This window comes from Lissotriton vulgaris, chromosome 9 (genome assembly GCF_964263255.1).
Source record: "Lissotriton vulgaris chromosome 9, aLisVul1.2, whole genome shotgun sequence".
Classification (NCBI taxonomy): domain Eukaryota; kingdom Metazoa; phylum Chordata; class Amphibia; order Caudata; family Salamandridae; genus Lissotriton; species Lissotriton vulgaris.
Window position 1 is genome coordinate 182,380,159 of NC_141697.1, and position 19,807 is coordinate 182,399,965.

The 19,807-nt window shown below is 47.1% G+C and overlaps 1 protein-coding gene across 1 annotated transcript in view; it reads left to right on the top strand.

The window, feature by feature from the left end:
• Nucleotides 1-19,807, top strand: part of LOC147689809 (galectin-3-like) — a 201,020-nt gene that overhangs the window by 168,916 nt on the left and 12,297 nt on the right. The gene's annotated exons all lie outside the window — the stretch shown is intronic.

Sequence of the window (19,807 nt, forward strand, 5' to 3'; positions counted from 1 at the left end):
GTCTAACCGTGACTTTAGGTGATAATAGTCCATTTACCTTCAGAATATTGCTGGTGTTTGGGGGTATGGCCTGGCATGCCCATAGTGACAATAATTTAGTTCGGGAGTAATGACGGGAGGATTGGGCAGAGTGCATGGCCCCTGGCCCTGGCCGGTTGCGGACGGGCGCAGACGGGCTTGCCTTAGGCGTGCCAGTGGCGCGCAAGCGGTGCGCCTGCTGCGCGCATCCGCTGTCGCGACGGGTAGCACATAGGGAGATATAGGCTGTGAGCCCGGCCTAGTCCAGGAACTCCGCCCCCAACTGCAACAGAAGAGGTACTGCTGCCTGTGTCAGCCTGCACTCTCCACAACAATCGGGATAACCTGTGGTGGACCGGGGTGCCGGCGGCAGGACACGGCAGAAAGTACAGGTCAGAGAAGCGATCTCACAAAGTACAAGTAATGTGCAAATTGGCAATATTTATTTTACAAACAGAACATTAACACCTTGGGTGCTATGGGTTTTCCCCCTCCGGTGCTGAAGAATCAGGATAACCATTGTTCATGACAAAGCCAGCAAGCACAGCCCAGGTAACACCCATGACGAGCTGGCTTTGTCATCAGCACTGAAGGGGTTAAAAAGATAAAATCAGGGTTCAAGCGGTTTAAAAAAGATTGTGGCTAGGTAGAGAGGCAGACCCAGACTCACGAGCCGCTCCGATCTGTTTTCACGCGTATAGACTTCTGAGTGGGCCCACCCATGCAACCCTCCTAACCATCAAAATCTCTCTTGCCTTGTCGTACAGAAACTGATAATTCTTTACCAGCCAAAACAGAATCTTGTTACGAAGTTCTAGATGGGATTCTTTCTGGCCTTGCTCAAGTTCCGGAATTCCTGCCAGGATAGTTACATAAGGAACTGCCTCAGGGGGATGGTTGATTATGGGAAGAAGGGATTGCTGAATCATATCACCACCACCTCCTGCATTCCCCTCAGCATTTGGCAAAACACTTGGATCGCTGTCAATTATATCCTTACCAGATTGGCAATTACGCCCAGTAGGCGACTTCATCAGCTTGGAATTATTCCCCTGAAACCTTGGGTTGAGACTAATCGGGTGGGACCTTGATCAGGAGTTGGGAACCCTCCACTACCTGTTGCATTGCCAGCTACGTGAGTTGGGGGAACCTGTTTGTGGGCCACTCTTCCAGCTTTGGGTAGCTGAGATGGCAAACTCAAGAGTGGTTCCTGGGATGTATGAGGGCCAGCATTATATGGCCTACCAGTCAAGTTAATAGAAGCTTCCTTATTAGGATATATTTGTGATGGATTTTTAGAGGGTGCAAGATTCTGCAAATGTTGGAGTATAGGAGTGATCCCTTCCCTTACCATCATTCTAGACTGGGCCATAAAATCAACCAACAGAGCCTGGACCAGGGGGGGGGGGGGGGAGGTGGTAGGTCTGATCTAGCGGGACTTACTAACATTTGACTGAACAGCACCACTTTTAGTTGACTTCTCGAGACCTCTAATGGGCCCCCCCCTTAATATTTTCCATTTGGGGCCCTGATTACTGCCCACAATCCTTTTCCTTGGAATAGGGGCGATAGGAGGGGGCCCTCAGAGCCTGGACCGGGGTGGGGGGGGGGGTAGGTCTGATCTAGCGGGACTTACTAACATTTGACTGAACAGCACCACTTTTAGTTGACTTCTCGAGACCTCTAATGGGCCCCCCCCTTAATATTTTCCCTTTGAGGCCCTGGTTACTGCCCACAATCCTTTTCCTTGGAGTAGGGGTGATAGGAGAGGGGCCCTCAGATCTAAGATCTAAACTGGTATAGTCCTAAGTTCATTACTGTCTGGAGCCAAATTTTGACACACATTTTGTTCAGGTGAGCTCATTACATCAGTTAAAAGAGGTGAAGCCAGTGGAAAACAATCAGGTGTTATTGAAAAGCGTCTTTCAGTCAGTTCAATTTCAGAAGTTACCACTCCTATCGCCTTTTGGAGCATTAGGGCAATTGCTGTGGGGACTGTTGGTGAAGGAAGATTGGCCTTTGGAAATGAGCGCTTCGTTGCACAAGCGCTTTTCCCTTCTTCACGTAAAGGAGGAATTGGTGGGGCCATTACAGGAATAATAAAATTAAATACAACGAGAGTCAGGCAAGCAAGAGGTTTTAATAGGGGTCACAGTACCTTAAGTTCAACAAGAAAAGACTGGTCCCAGGTTCCGAAATTAAGGGGGCGACCCAGCCCAGCCTTTTCCGGGTGATGACAGGCAAGGACGTGCGCAGCCCGCGTGTGTCCCGCGGTGCGGGAGCTCTCAAGCCCTCTTATGCGCCTCCTGGTGCGCTCGATCTCCGTCTGCGGCAGTTGTGCCGCTAGGGCACCTGGGGAATGCAGTCCTCTCCCCTCACGATGGTGCAAGCAAGCGTCCTCCTGGGCCCCTACAAACAAAGCACAGCGGGTGACACAGTGGCCCGACAACCACAACGGGCTCCCGCGGTGCGGGGGCTCTCATGCCCTCTTATGCGCCTCCTGGCGCTCTCGATCTCCGTCTGCGGCAGTTGCGCGCTAGGGCACTTTAGGGATGCAGTCCTCTCCCCTCACGATGGTGCAAGCAGGCATCCTCCTGGGCCCCCACAAAAAAAGCACAGAGGGTGAAACAGTGGCCAGACAACCACAACGGGCTCCCGCGGTGCGGGGGCTCTCACACCCTCCTATGCGGCTCCTGGTGTGCTCGATCTCCGTCTGTGGCAGTTGCGCCGCTAGGGCACCTGGGGGATGCAGTCCTCTCCCCTCACGATGGTGCAAGTAGGCGTCCTCTTGGGCCCTCACGAACAGAACACAGCGGGTGAAACAGTGGCCCGACAACCACAATGGGCTTCCGCGGTGCAGAGGGTCTCACGCCATCTTATGCTCCTCCTGGCGTGCTCAACCTCCGTCTGCGGCAGTTGTGCCACTAGGGCACCTGGGGAATGCAGTCCTCTCCCCTCACAATGGTGCAAGCAGGCATCCTCCTGGGCCCCCACAAACAAAGCACTGCGGGTGAAACAGTGGCCCAACAACCACAACGGGCTCCCGCGGTGCAGGGGCTCTCATGTCCTCTTATGCGGCTCCTGGCGTGCTCGATCTCCGTCTGCGGCAGTTGCGCTGCTAGGGCACCTGGGGGATGCAGTCCTCTTCCCTCACAATGGTGCAAGCAGGCATCCTCCTGGGCCCCCACAAACAAAGCACAGCGGGTGAAACTGGCCCGACAACCACAACAGGCTCCCGTGGTGCGGGGGCTCTCACGCCCTCTTATGCACCTCCGGCGCGCTCGATCTCCCTCTGCGGCAGTTGCGCTGCTAGGGCACCTGGGGGATGCAGTCCTCTCCCCTCACGATGGTGCAAGCAGACGTCCTCCTTGGCCCCCACAAACAAAGCACAGCGGGTGAAACAGTGGCCTGACAACCACAACGGGCTCCCGCGGTGCGGTGGCTCTCACGCCCTCTTATGCGCCTCTTGGCACGCTTGATCTCCGTCTGCGGCAGTTACGCCGCTAGGGCACCTGGGGAATGCAGTCCTCTCCCCTCACAATGGTGCAAGCAGGCATCCTCCTGGGCCCCACAAACAATGCACAGCGGGTGAAACAGTGGCCGGACAACCACAACGGGCTCCCGCAGTGCGGGGGCTCTCACGCCCTCTTATGCACCTCCGGCGCGCTCGATCTCCCTCTGCGGCAGTTGCGCTGCTAGGGCACCTGGGGGATGCAGTCCTCTCCCCTCACGATGGTGCAAGCAGACGTCCTCCTTGGCCCCCACAAACAAAGCACAGCGGGTGAAACTGGCCCGACAACCACAACAGGCTCCCGTGGTGCGGGGGCTCTCACGCCCTCTTATGCACCTCCGGCTCGCTCGATCTCCGTCTGCGGCAGTTGCGCTGCTAGGGCACCTGGGGGATGAAGACCTCTCCCCTCATGATGGTGCAAGCAGGCATCCTCCTGGGCCCCCACAAACAAAGCACAGCGGGTGAAACAGTGGCCCGACAAGCACGACGGGCTCCTGCGGTGCGGGGGCTCTCACGCCTGCTTATGCGCCTCCTGGTGCGCTCGATCTCCGTCTGCCGCAGTTGCACCGCTAGGGCACCTGGGGAATGCAGTCCTCTCCCCTCACGATGGTGCAAGCAGGCGTCCTCCTGGGCCCCCACAAACAAAGCACAGTGGGTGAAACAGTGGCCCGACAGCCACAACGGGCTCCCGCGGTGTGGGGGATCTCACGCCCTCCTATGAGCCTCCTGGCACGCTCAATCTCCGTCTGCGGCAGTTGTGCCGCTAGTGCATCTGGAGAATGCAGTCCTCTCCCTCACAATGGTGCAAGCAGGCGTCCTCCTGGGGCCCCACAAATAAAGCATAGCGGGTGAAAATGTGGCCCGCCAACCACAACGGGCTCCCGCGGTGCGGGGGCTCTCACGCCCTCTTATGCGCCTCCGGCGCGCTCGATCTCTGTCTGCTGCAGTTGCCTGCTAGGGCACCTGGGGGATGCAGTCCTCTCCCCTCACGACGGTGCAAGCAGGCTTCCTCCTGGCCCCCACAAACAAAGCACAGCGGGTAAAACAGTGGCCCCACAACCACGACGGGCTCCTGCGGAGCGGGGGCTCTCACGCCTGCTTATGAGCCTCCTGGCACGCTCGATCTCCCTCTGCGGCAGTTGCGCCGCTAGGGCACCTGGGGAATGCAGTCCTCTCCCCTCACAATGGTGCAAGCAGGCGTCCTCCTGGGCCCCCACAAACAAAGCACAGCGGGTGAAACAGTGGCCCGACCATCACAACGGGCTCCCGCGGTGCGGGGGCTCTCACGCCCTCTTATGCGCCTCCTGGCGCGCTCGATCTATGTCTGTGGCAGTTGTGCCGCTAGGGTACCTGGGGGAGGCAGCCCTCTCCCCTCACGATGGTGCAAACAGGTGTCCTCTTGGGCCCCCACTAACAAAGCACAGCGGGTGAAACAGTGGCCCGACAACGACAACATTACTACTTCTGCAGTTATGCAGACTTTTTGCTTTTGCTGACAACTTACAACCATTGTATTCAATGGATTTTTCCACTAAGCAGTTTTCACAGATAGAACAGCTACCACATTTATTATTACCAGGGGGTCTTGTACCCACCACGGTACGTTGTTGTAAGACTGATAGACTAAGACGGATCCCTGTCATTTGGAGTAGTGGGGCCTCTCTCTTTGTACTTACTTATGAGTAGAAATAGTGTAATAAAGCAGAAATTCCTAATAATAGTCTATTAGACTGGTCCCGTTGAAAAGTATGGAAGTTAAAGAGTTCAAAAATGTTATTAAGTCCCACTTCAGAAAGGGACTTTGTCACTCTTTTGAAGAAAACCTTTGAAATGTCTTCTAAATCCTAAAGCAGAAATGTAGGAAAGCAAAATCCTCACTGACCTGCGCACTGCTGCAAATGCACCCTCTCCAATGGAACCAAAGGCCAAATACTTGAGACTTGGGTTGGCACGTGCTTGAGCTCTGGAGGTGAGTTGATTTTGTGCTGGCATTTTTTAAAGTAAATGGGAATTTATTTTTTTACTGAGGTGCTTGTAGTTTCACCAGGATGAAGGCGATCAATCTGTCGTAAGAAACTGTTTGGGTACCTTTTCCGGCAGGTCCACCTGAAGCACCATAGGAAAAGTTTTCATGTTTCCAAAAAAACAGAACAGTATCCTTCTATGGCAGAAGTACTTTCTGGGAGGACACTTCGAGACTTTCAGGGTATCAGACAGAGGCCAACACCAGAGTGCAGTACAGGCCCAGTTGACACATGGTGGATGGCTACTTAAGGGAAAATGCCGCTTGCAGCTTTTTGTGTCCCTATAGCCAAATAGGAGGTAAGCAGACTGATCTGTGGAGGCAACTTATTTGTCTTGGTTCCAGAAGAGCAGGTCTGGTCCTTCAGGGCTCCTCTCAGTTTATAGACCACATGTCTAGTCCTCTTTGGATTTTACGCAGGTCTACCACGTATCCTGGAGATGGTGCCTTAAGGTGCCATAATATTGCATGGCACTAGATAGTGGGTGGGGGTGACCACAGAGCAATCCCTAACCAATTGTGTTAAAGTTCCCGGGGCCAAAACACTACTCACTTTTCAGCAGTTTTGTTTGTCCTACTGCAAAAACAGCCAGTGTCAATCACTATTAAAATGTAATACGGGGAACCCTATCTTCCCTTGTGCTGAGCACCTTGGTAGCTACCCACTGGTATGGCCAGGATAATGAGCATCTCTTTCTTTAAGGTCACTCAAAAATGTTTCTGGGGATAACTTTCCGCTCACTGGGTTTGGTGTCAGTCTCACTTAGGGGACAAAAGCTGGGCCTTTCTGAGTGTCAAATAAAATCTGCATATGACCCAGAGTAGGCTCCTTCAAAGTTCCTGAGTCCACCTTAACTGGTCTCTCCGCAAGAGGATGTAAGCACCTCCCCACAACCAGGCCATTGTTTCTGCTGTGGGAGCAGATTTCACAACTCCTTCACACCTCATTTAGGCCAAGCACAGCCTGGAAAGTGAATGGAGAGCTAATACAAATTAGTCATCTTCATGCACGGTATTGGTAATTTTCTAAACATTTAATTTCCAATATATTTAATAACAATCTAAACTCGCCATTAGATTGCATTTTTATTAAATATATAAGTATGTTTTTTAATTGAGTCTGTAGGTGGTACAGGTCTTTGATTTTTCCTAAGTACCAGTTACAGCTTGGCCAGTGACACTGTTCTCTTGGCCATGCTTAGGGGTGACTTATTTAATATTTGGAATCAGGTTTTCCTACCAGATAAAACAACGTTTTTGACAGGTATGTACAGAAGGGTTCAAGCTTTTGCTGACAGGCTAGACATAGTAGGCCTGAAGCCATATTTTCACTGCCACCATAGTAAATTGCAAGAATAGGGGCTACAGTCCACAGGTGGCATTTAACTTCCAAGCCCTGGGTAAATTTTCTATACCATATACAGGGAACACATAGACAATAAGGGTTAAGCCAATTTAATCACACTCGAAATGACAGTACATGCACTTTACTCCTGTTTAGTGGTGTTAGAGAGCACAGAGTTCTATGCACAGCAAAGAATTAGGGTCCAGAAAAAGTTTAATAAAGCAGATTCCCTAAAGCCATTTTTAAAAATGTTTGAATTTTAGTAATTTGCTTATTGTTTTTTTCATGGACATCATTTAGGGAACATAACATGTTACAGCTGTGACTCCTGGCTTGCATCTTGTGACCCCTGGCTCTAATGTTTCTATTTTTGGCCTCAGAATTGGCAAAATCAGGACCAAGAACACAGTGATGACTCGACATTATAGCACCACGTCTCTGTCCTCCTTGTTTTCTTTCCATTTTTATTAGTGTAATAAGAAATAGATCAACAGGAGCTTGAATTTGTCAGTCACTGTCCCATGGGATAATTAGAAGTACATGTTTAAATGTATGTGGTGTGTGTGTTTGTGAGCGAGATTGTGAGAGAAAGAGAGTGTGTGTTCGTAGGAACATTTGTGTGTGTTAAAATGAGTGAGTGACAGCCAGTGAGCGAGAATGTGTGAGGTTGAATGTCAGTAAGGGTAAAGAGACAAAATATCGAGTTTTAATTATCGACTAAACATAATATTGAGTATAAAATATGGAATAGACAAAATATCGAACAGACATAATATAGACTACCAAAATATCGACTAGAAAATTTTAATATCGAATAGAATGGACATAATATCGAATCAAAAATATAGAATTGACATAATATCGACTAGACATAATATAGACAACAAAAATATCGAATTTAAGGTAAGTTAATATACATTTTTAATTTTTGTGTTATATAATTCTGTAGCGGGTTGTGGGTTTATAGGGGAATAGGGTGGGAAGTAATTTAATTATAATTAATTAAATATGTTATTTTATTTATTGGTATTTATTTAGAATTCATTGTTAATTAATTATTAATTGGCAAATAATTAAAATATAATTGGTAATTAATTTTTTATTTGATAAATATGTTAATTTTAGTAATTTATTTTCTCTAGTGGGTCGTGGGTTTATAGGGGAATAGGGTGGGAAGTAATTCAATTATAATTAATTAAATATGTTAATTTATTTATTTAGAATTAATTGTTAATTAATTATTAATTGGTAATTAATTAAAATATAATTGGTAATTTATTGTAATTGATTAATTGATAAATATGTTAATTTTATTACATTATTTTCTGTAGTGGGTTGTGTGCTTATAGGGGAATAGCTTGGGAAGTAATTTAATTGTAAGTAATTACATTTAAAAAAAAAAATTTGTGTCTAAGTTTTATTTATTTTTATATAGTAAATTAATTTGCACTCACTAGAGTGGGAATAGTAATTTTTACCCCTACGCCATCCAACGCTTTCCCTACTGTTGCAATCACTGGAGTGGGAATAGTAATTTTTACCCCTACGCTATCCAACACTTTCCCTACTGTTGCACTCCCTGGAGTTAGAATAGTAATTTTTACCCCTACGCTATCCAACGCTTTCCCTACTGTTGCTTTCACTGGAATGGGAATAGTAATTTTTACTCTTACGCTATCCAACGCTTTCCCTACTGTTGCACCCTCTGGAGTGTGAATAGTAAATTTAACCCTCTCGCTATCCTACGGAAAAAATATTGTATATGTTTTGTTAATAATATATATATATATATATATATATATATACATATATATATATATATATGTTTTAAAATTAATTTTGTTTTTTACGTTACATTAATTATTTATTAATTTTAAGTATTTTAAGTATGTTTACATTAATTATATTTATTATTATATTACTTTTAAATTTCTTTTAAGATGTTTAAAAAATTCGATATTTTGACTGTCTATATTTTTTCCTATCGATATTTTGGAGTCGATATTTTTTTACTTACCTGTTTGTAGATAGGAAGTCGATATTCTGGCATTCGAAATTTTTACCTCGATATTTTTGCAAGTCGATATTTTGACTGTCGATATTATGTCAGTGATCCGTCAGTAAGTGAGCTTGAATGAGTCACAGTGAATGAGCATCAGTGAATGAGAGGAACAGTGACACAAGTGAGCAAGTGTGAATGACTGATAATTGATTAGAATGAGGGTGATGAAGTATTAGAGGCTGTGATGGAGAAAGCATGAGTGTGAGTGTCAGTGAGTGAGAATAATTATGAGTGAGAATCAGTGAGTTAGAGTCAGTGAGAATCAGTGAGTTAGAGAGAGTGAAAATCAGTGATTTAGAGTGAGTGAGTGAGAATCAGTGAGTGAAGGTAAGAGTAAAACGATGAGTGAGTGAAAGTAAGATTAAAAGTGATTAAGAGTGGGCGAGTATGAATGTATGGATGACCTCAGACTCAGAGTGAGTGAGAATCAACGAGTGAGTTAATGTCATTAAGAATGATTATGTGAGTAGGTGAGTGAAAATGAGCTTAATTGAACAAATGTAAGTGAGAGTGAGTGATAATTTGGTGTCATGCTTGGAGTTTGCCTTTGACTGTGGCATGCTAATGGTAATTCTTGCCTTACAGAGTCGCCAATGGCATTCTTGAGGCAATTGTTAACATGACAGACACATGTGATCACATAATTATAACAGCATACTAGAAGTAATCCTTGTCATATGGGACACCCCTGGTAACAGGCTGGCGCTGGAATACTGCAGTTAGTACTTCGTGTAGGCACCCTTGAAAAAATGCTGGTGCTGACAAACTAAAGGTAATTGTTGGCATATTAAGCACCTATGATAAAATACTGCTACTGGGTTATGGGAGGTAATTCTTGGCATATGGGACACCTGTGTAAAAATGCTGGTGCTGACAAACATGAGAACATTCTGGGCACAAAGTCACCCATGGAAACATGTGGCACTAGAACTTTGTAGGTAATTCTTGGCATAAGTGAGGACACCTGTTGAACCTGGCACTCTCCCAAATGTTTTCACTTTACCCTCCATTTCTTGCTAAATTTATTTTTGTTGGCCCTAGGACTCTCTGCACTTTACCACTGGCAACCAGTGCTAAAGGGATTGTTATCTCTCCCTAAAACATGGTCAACTTGGCTTATACCCAGTTGGCATATTTAATTTACATATACATCTCTTGCAGAGGGGTATACAATATAACCAGAGTCTGCAAATTACATGATATCAGTGGGCCTGCAGTAGTTATTATACCACCCACTTAAGTACCCCCTCCAAATATGTCTTATACCGGGAATTGCAGCCTGTGTGCAATTCTAAGCTACCAAATCAACCTCGCAAAAAAATCTTTGCTACGCCTAAACCTCCTTTTTCAATTTATATAAGTGAACTTTAGGGTGTGCCCTAAACAGCCCATAGAGCAGGATGCATTTTATTTAAAATGCTAGCAGTGGGCCTGCAGCACTTATTGTGCTCCCACGTAAGTGCCCTGTAAAACCTGTCCCAATTCTGCTATTGCAGCATGAATGCAGTGTCACACTGTTGTGTGGACTTGGCATTTAAACCCCTTGCCAAGATTTAAACTCCTTTTATATTAGATTTGTATAGCTTAATGTAGGCCCTAGGTAGCCCATAGGGCAGGGTGTTGTGTGGTTAAACAGTTTGACATTATTTTTGAGTTTTACATGTCCTGGTAGTAAAACTCCTAATGCTGTTTGTCACTAGTGTGAGGCCTACCCCTCCCTTAGGATTACATTAAAGATTTCATATTATATTTAATGGGCTCTATTTCCTAATTGGGAGCAGGTAGATACACCATGTTTGGTACTTATGAAATTGTAATGGCAAACCATCTTTAATGTTAAAGTCGGATTTTCCATTGCAATTTTGAAAATGTTACTTTTAGACAGTTGCTATGCAAACAAATGATGGACGGAATGCTGAATAAATCATACATTCACCCCCAGTCAAGAGATCTGGGTTAAATCCATCATTCTTTTGCTCACCATGCCACCCCAGTTTAGACCCAGCCATATGCAAATCAGTCTTGACCATGTGCCATATGGGAACAGTCCTGGACCGGAAACAAGTATCCTAGGACCGGTTTCTGGGTATTATCCTTTATCAGCAAGGATAGCTTGAATCCAGTGGCACAGTGAGCAAGGTACCCACGTCTGGCCATACCCATCCCACTTAGGGTGAAAAGTGCTACGCAAACAAATGTTGGACGAAATGCTGAATAAATCATACATTCACCCCCAGTCAAGAGATCTGGTTTAAAGCCATCGTTCTTTTGCTCACCATGCCACCCCAGTTTAGACCCAGCGGTATGCAAATCAGTAGAACGGTCCAGACCGAACTGCCATGCCAAGGCCTCCTTGGACCAGAAACACGCATCCTGGGACCAGTTTCTGGGTATTACCCTTCATCAGCCAGGCTATCTTGAATCCAGTGGCACAGCGAGCAAGGGACCCACGTCTGGCCATACCCATCCCACTTAGGTGAAAAGTGGTATGCAAACAAATGACAAACAGAATGCTGAATAAATCATACATTCACTCCCAGTCAAGAGATCTGAGTTAAATCCATCGATCTTTTGCTCACCATGCAACCCAGTTTAGACCCAGCCATATGCAAATCAGTCATGACCCTGTTCCTCATGGGACCAGCCCAGACTGAACTGCCAAGCCAGGTGCTCCCTGGAATGGAAACAAGCATCCTGGGACCAGTTTCTGGGTATTACCCTTCATCAGCCTTGTGAGATTGAATTCAGTGGTACAGTGAGCAAGGGACCCACATCTGGGCATACCCATCCCACTTAGGGTTAAAAGTACTACGCAAACAAATGATGGACGGAATGCTGAATAAATCATACATTCACCCCAGTCAAAAGATCTGGGTAAAATCCATCCTTCTTTTGCCCACCATGCACCCCAGTTTAGACCCAGCCATATGCAAATCAGTCTTGACCCTGTGCCTCATGGGAACAGTCCAGACTGAACTGACAATCCAGGTCCTCCTTGGACCAGAAACAAGCATCCTGGGACCGGTTTCTGGGTATTACCCTTCATCAGCCTGGCTAGCTTGAATCAAGTGGCACAATAAGCAAGGATCCCACGTCTGGGCATGCCCATCTCACTTAGGGTGAAAAGTGCTACGCAAACAAATGATAGACAGAATGCTGGACTGTTCCCATTGGGCGCAGAGTCAAGACTGATTTGCATATGGCTGGGTCTAAACTAAATAACATGGTGAGCAAAAAAACGATGGATTTAGGCCTAGATACCTGTACTGGGGTGAATGTATGACATTGTTCTGCTTTCTGTCCATCAATTGTTCTTTTTGCATTTGTCACCCCAAGTGGGATGGGTATGCCCAGACGTGGGTCTCATGCACTCCATGTCACTAGACTCAAGCTATTGTGACTGATGAGGGCTGAAAGCCCCAAACCAGTCCTAGGATGCTTGTTTCCAGTCCAGGGAGGACCTGGCCTGGCAGTTTGATCTGGACTGTTCCCATTGGGCGCAAGGCCAAGACCGATTTGCATATGGCTGGGTCCAAACTGCAATGATATGGTGAGCAAAAAAATGATGGAATTAGACCTAGATCTCTGTACTGGGGTGAATGTATAACATTGTTCTGCATTCTGTCCATCAATTGTTCTTTTTGCATTTATCACCCGATTGGGACGGGTATGCCCAGACGTGGGTCTCGTGCCCTCCATGCCACTGGAGTCAAGCTATCCTGACTGATGAGGGCTGAAAGCCCGAAACCAGTCTTAGGATGCTTGTTTCCAGTGCAGGGAGCACCTGACCTGGCAGTTCGGGCTGGACTGTTCCCATTGGGCGCAGGGTCAAGACTGATTTTCATATGGCTGGGTCCAAACTGGAATAACATGTTGAGCAAAAAACAATGGCTTTAGGCCTAGATCTCTGTACTGGGGTGAATGTATGACATTGTTTTGTATTCTGTCCATCAATTGTTCTTTTTGCATTTTAAGAAAGTTGGCATGTTCCAGCCGGAGCTCTTTCTGCCTGAAGCCTGTCTTTGGTCTCATGACTGGGTGTGGCTGAGAGTTCAACTTTGTGAATTCCTCCCAGATAGTCAAACAATAGAGGAATTAGGTGTGCCTCAATTGGCCATCTGCTGGCAGGATGGGGGCGGAGCTAATCACAGCCCCGCTCACACCTCAATAGCCTGTTCTCTTACTTAACATAAAGGGCCTAACTTCCCTGTATTGCACAGTGGCCAGCTTGAAGCCAAGGGAGTTAAGAAATTTCATGCACTTCAAAGAACCTTTCCAGACGCTTCTCCTACCTTCCAGAAGAAGGGCACCAGTATATTAAATAGGACCTTCAGTCCTGATATGCACTCTGTCAGACTGCTGCTGTTCCTGGAAGGACTGCTTTGCTGTCGGAAGCCTGCCTTGAACCCTCAGAGCCAGCACTGCTTTTGAGCCATGCACCTTCACCTGCACCCAGGACTACCAGAAGTGACTCCAAGGGCTAGTTTGCTGGCTTCCTTTCCAGAAACAGAGGGACATAAAATAGTCCCACCATCTTGAACCCGCACCTGGGCCCAGCCTGAGTGAGTCTTGAACCCCCAAAAGGTGTTCCAACAGTCCTGAACACTTGGTTGTGTGGCTAAAGGTGTACAGATTGCCAATTTCCAAAACTAAGAATTTAGACATAATTTGCCCAATAAGTGCCTGGAGAACTAGGAGGAGACCGGGACCAGCCTGCTCACCTATCCGCCTGGGTTGCATCGCCATCAAATTTACTTTTCAGCCCCTCACGCTACGTACTTCTCTGCTGCAGAAAAATCAGTTTTAGTGGCCCATCGGCAAAAAAGTATCCAACCTCCTCGTACTGTCTTTGGCTGCAGACTTTTGCTTCGTCCCACTGGAATTTTTAGATTTCCATATCGGCGATCAAGCACAAACATAGAAATTTTCACCCATCCTTTGACCAAAGGCCATCTGATGACAGTGTTCCTCCTCTGCCACCTCTTGCAGCATTGCCTCGCTGAACTTTACCTTCTTAGACATTTTTCTTCAAGAATGTTTTCAAGTCCGAAGGTAAGTGTGTACTGGGCCCAGGCCGCCCAATCCATTTCTTATATGCAAGCAGCACTCCGTCACAGTCAGCCTTATCTTTGGACTTCGACCCGATCTCGTACGACTAGATTTTTAAAAAAATCTTTTTTATTAGTTTACAAAACAATACATGGCTAGCATACAACAATGATTAATATCCATACCTTGCTTCATAGTAACAGTCCAAACACCCTCATAGTTCTCCTCAATGAGCCTTTAATACTTTACAATTTTAATATAGTATTATTCCCTTCACTGTAGACTTCTCAATGGGCTCATGAATGGGTTAGTAGGAGCATGCTGTTAGCTTTTTAATGCCAGCGTTTGACAATGAAAGTCATATTAATAACAATAAGCCATCTCAATCCCTCTCCCCTCCCTCTGCCGCCAGTGTGTCCAGGTCTCTGATCACCTATTACAGTAATATTATCAGCTCATTTGTGTCTTGTTCCAGGATAGTTCAGGGACCTCCTGTTTCCTGTACATCTCGTAGCTACCCAGTCTTTTGTCACAGGGCTAAACCTATATTCCCATCCCTGCTCTTGGGCAATCAAGGGGAACCCATCGGAACCCCCCCAGCAGGGTCCCTTCCAGAGTCAGTCTCTGGAATCTGTAATGCTATTACTAGAGTCTCCCACACCCTTGCCACTTCTATCTCCTGCTCATTATTAGTGCGTATAGACTGTTGCAGTCTAACTGTGCTCTCACTCGTCGCCCATGTAACTAGTTCTGATTTACAGTTCCCTATGCTAGGTCCTCGCCGTGACTTCCATTGGGCCGTGATCTCTCTCTTAGCTAGCAGTAGGCCTAGATCCAGAAACTTTCTTGTGATTTTTGTTTTGGGAGTATGCGGAAACCAATGCAAAATACAGGTGCCCATGTCAGTGTCTATGTGGCGCGCGGTAACACCACAAAGCAGTTCGACCACTTCCTTCCAGTACGTTCCTAACTGTCTGCAACTCCACTACATGCGATGCAAGTCTGCCCCGTCTAAGTTACAGCATGGGCACTGGGCCTTTTCTATCTGAAAATACTGATTAATCTTGGCCCGAGTCAAATAAGCCCTAGGCAGTATAAGGAAGTGTATTCATTGAAATCTAGCATTCCTAGTACCCTTCCAGGCCCTCCGAATCAACTGCACCCACGTAGTGTCCAGTATTGCCTTCCCAAGGTCAGCCTCACACTTTCTCTGTAGTTCTTGCAGTGGTTGCAGGCCTTCTGTCGCCTGTAGATACAAGAAACCGCCTTAAACGTCCCAGCCGCCATCACTACATATTGGCATGCCATAAAGGTCCGTGATTCTGAAAGCCCTTCTTTCCAATGGTGTTGTATTGGCGAAACTAGGGCTGCATTCAGCAAATAATCTCCTTGAGTCAGAACGTACCAGTCCTGCAGCGTTTGAAAAGGCAGTAACACTCCATCTTCGTGCAAATCCCCCATTACCTGGACTCCCATTGTCTCCTAGTCTGCTAGTGCCGACCAATCTCCTCCATGCCGGAGGCCAGTACACATGCCAAGGGAATCTCCGGACCATACGGGCGACTAATGCCGGCTCTACGCTGGCTCCGGTTCCAGCACTGTCTCAACGTCCACTCCTCAGGGGTCAGTGATCCAACATGCAGGCCCTGCTGTAAGATTGTCAATGAGAGCACGTGGCGTGGAAGCCACCAACCCGCTGGACTGTCGGGCCCCGAAATTCTCGAGCCACTGCCTGAGTGAGCCAATGCAGCTGAGCCACCAAGTAATAAAGTTCGAAGTCTGGTACCACTAAGCCCCCATCCAATCGCGGTCTCATCATTGTAGGCAAAGCCACCCCCGTCTACCGTGTTGTTACCATATGAATCCGCTGACCATGGATCTAATCTACTTGAAGATAGCCCCTGGTAGCCACAATGGCAACGTCCTAAAATAATAAAGCAGGTGGGGGAGCGCCACCATCTTCAGGAGCGCCACCCTGCCAGCCACTGAGAGTGGGAAAGCATTCCAAAAAGCCATGTTTCCTCAAAGTCCCTGTAAGGCCCTTCCCGCATTCTCTTCCAGCAAATCAGCAGGTGCATGATATATATTGGTCCCAAGATAGGGTAGACAGCTCGGCTCCCACTGAATTCCCGTTACCTGAGCATGGCCTGCTGCCGAAGGGATCACTGGGAAGAGACAAGTCTTCTCCCAGTTGACTCCCAGCCCGAGATCCCCCCGAACGCCCTCAGCAGGCTTGCTGCCCCCCCATTGCCTCTCCAGTGTCAGCCAGAAAGATAAGGAGATCATCCACATATAGAGAGATATACTGTTTGTCGCCCCGCAAGGCCAGGCCCCGAAAGTGCCGCCCCATCCTAGAATGCTCAGCCAGTGGCTCAATGGCCAATGCAAACAGCAGTCTTGACAGCGAACATCCCTGTCGCGTTCCCTGATCTATTGAGCAGGGAGAGGATATCATCAGCCCTGTCTGCACCCTTGCTGTCGCAGCCCTATACAGTAACCCCGTCCATCCCACATACGCCTCCCCAAGGCCAAATGCACTCATACTTCGGTACAGATAAGGCCACTCCAGGATATCAAATGCCTTCTCTATGTCCACCGATAATACCGCAGCTTGTGGGGTGTCCCCATAATCTGCGTCTAGTATGCGGAGGAGGCGTCATATATTAACGGCCGTGTTCCGGGTCGGGATAAAACCCGCCTGGTCACGGTGGACCAGTTGTACCATGTGGGGCAGGAGCCGAGTCGCCGAAATTCTGCTTAAAATCTTATAGTCAGATGTCAGCACAGATAACGGGCGATACGCCGATCTGTCTAACGGGTCCCTTCCTGGTTTTGGAAGTGGGATAACGATAGCCTCTCTCATGGAAGCTGGGAGCCTCCCCTCTGTCCGCGCCTCTTTGTAAACCGCCAACAATTTTGGAGCGAGTCAATCAATATAAGTTGAGTAAAACTCAATGGGTAGGCCGTCAGTGCTCCGTGTTTTGTTACGCGCCATGTGTTTACTGGCACTCCGTATTTCCCCAAGCGTGATGTCTTGCCCCAGTGATTTCGCTTGCTCATCTTCCAGCTGGGGCAAAGTTAAATCAGCCAAGAAGTCTTCAATGGCTTCGGCAGTGCCCCTCAACCGACTCTTATATAAGCCTTCATAGTACTTTAAAAACAATCTTAATCCCTCTCTGGGTGTAAACCGGAGTTCCAGACGAAGAGTTCAACGCCAAAATAGGTGTGCCCTGGGGCACCGGGTTAGCTAATCAAGCCAGCAGCGTGCTCGCCTTGTCCCGCTCCACGTGCGCCCATACCAGATAAGCCCTGTGATCATAACAACATAACCTCTCTATTTGGGTCGCCACCCCCTCCCTGGCCCCTGCCAGTTCTTCCTGCACCTCAGGGTGCTCAGATCGCTCCCTCTCTGCCCCGCACAGCCGTTTTTCTGTTTTTTCTACTTCACGCAGCAACGTCCTCCGTACACCCACCAGTTTGCAAATGCACAGTCCTCTCATCACCACCTTGAAGGTGTCCCACTTTGTCGCTATAATAAAAGCCGTCCCCCCATTTTCAGCACAGTATTGTTCAATGCCTGTTTCTGTGTCCTTACGGAAGCCGCATCCTCCAGCATCTCCGGTCGTAGGCGCCACATCGGTATTGCAGGTTTATCCCGAACCCAACTAATCGTTAGCAATAACGGATTATGATTCAAAATTGTTCTGGCCAAGTACTCACTATTAAGTACTTTTACGTGTACGTCCGGGGTGCAGAGTATGACATCAAAGCGCACATGTAGTTCATGTAAGGCTGAGAAGAAAGAATAGTCTCGATCCTCTAGATATTGCATTCGCCATGTGTCTACAAGCCCCCACTTTTCCTGCCAGTCTCTTCTGGCTTTAGCGATCCTGTGTACAGGGGCCTCCGGTAGTGGTGGATGTGACCTATCCATAGTGACGTCAGCTATTTAAAATTGCGAATTCTCAATCTGGGGCCGCTATTTACCGCGAAGTCTAACTACGTGGTAAATAGCGAAATCTTAGAAAAATGCACTTTAGTGCATTTTTCTAAGTTGGATGTTACACACACACATGTCCTTTGGACATGTGTGTGCGCAACACCAGTGTACATTACCATTTCAGGGGTGCTACAGGGTGTCCTTTAGACACCCTGGCACCCTTGAAACCGCTTCCTTATTTGCGATTCGCTATTTGCTAATCGCAAATAAGGAATGACTCCCCATTCAGCGAATCGCAAATAAGGAAGCTGTAGAAATCGCAATTGCAAAAAATATTGCGATTTCTACATGTATCCCGTTTTGCGAGTCTTTAATAGCGATTCCTTAAAAATCGCTATTAAGGACTCTGGATTCCTGACCTACACCCCATCGAGTACCAACTCTCTTTATCCTGCAGTTACTCGAGCTCTGTCTCTCCAGGAACTTCTTTGTCTTTGACAACATATTTTACCAACAGATAAAGGGCACTTCAATGGGAGCAATTTTTGCCCCCCACCTGGCAATACTGTTTATGGATGCCCTAGAGACTGGCACAATCCTATCGGATGGGAACCCGTTCCGGTCGAGTGTTGTCATTTGGCGTCGTTACATAGACAACATTTTCATGATTTGGAATTCTGATAACATCACCCTACAATCGTTCCTCCACTGGTTAAACAATAATTGCGCTGACCTGAAATTCACCCTGGCCCACCACAAAACAGAAATACCATTCCTTGACTTAACCATTTATCATGAAGGAGGAGAACTCCTGACACGTCTATACAGAAAGTCCACTAAACGCAATACCCTTTTGAGATTTGACAGTAACCACCAGAGGGCCCTCAAAGACTCACTACCATATTCTCAAATTTTGCTGATCAGGCGAAACTGTTCATCTAAACCAGACTACTTCAGGGAGGCCAATACTCTATCAAACAAACTCAAGGCACGAGGCTACCCCAAGAGACTAGTGAAAAATGCTTCCAAGAGGGCCTGGTATTGCCCTCGCGAAGCTCTACTGGAACCAAAAGCTCGCGACAGAGCAGATAGAATTGCATGCGTTACCACCTTCTCCACAGTCACGAATAAAATTCGCAAAACCATTCTGCAACGCTGGCCAACAATAAATGCAGGCCAAATAAACCTAGAGAAACCACTCTTTGCATTTAAAAAGAGCAAAAACCTAAGGGACCATCTGGTGCGTGCAGTCCTGCCGACTTCAACTCCAAATGTAACTATTGAATCCAACTGGGGTTTGCCACCTATCCTGGGGCATGCTAAATGTGGGCAGTGCACAGTTTGTGATCTGACAATTGAGGGACGCACCTTTAGTCACAACAATGTAACTTTCGGTATGAAAAACTTTACAAACTGCAACAGCAGTAACGTGATTTACGCAATTTTATGTCCATGTCCAAAAATGTATGTGGGTCAGACCACCCAGAAGGCCAAGACACGCATAGGCCAGCATAGGAGTCGTATCAGATGCAGGACTCCCAATGCCCCTCTAGTTGAACACTTTGCAGACTTGAAACATACCGCAGATGATCTGAATTGGCGATTCTGAAAGCAGTGAAGTTACCACAGAGAGGAAGCAACTTGCAACAACTGATGAACCGCGAGGAACTCAAATCCATAATTCAGTTCGACACCATCCACACGGGACTCAACAGAAGCGAGGACTGGACAACACTCCTCTAACAGAACAATTCCCTCAGCAAAACAAAAAATGTCACATGCAGTACATGCCCACATAACTGAATCAAGACCATCTGTACAGTTACTGCTATGTTTATTAACACAGTTATTTATATGCC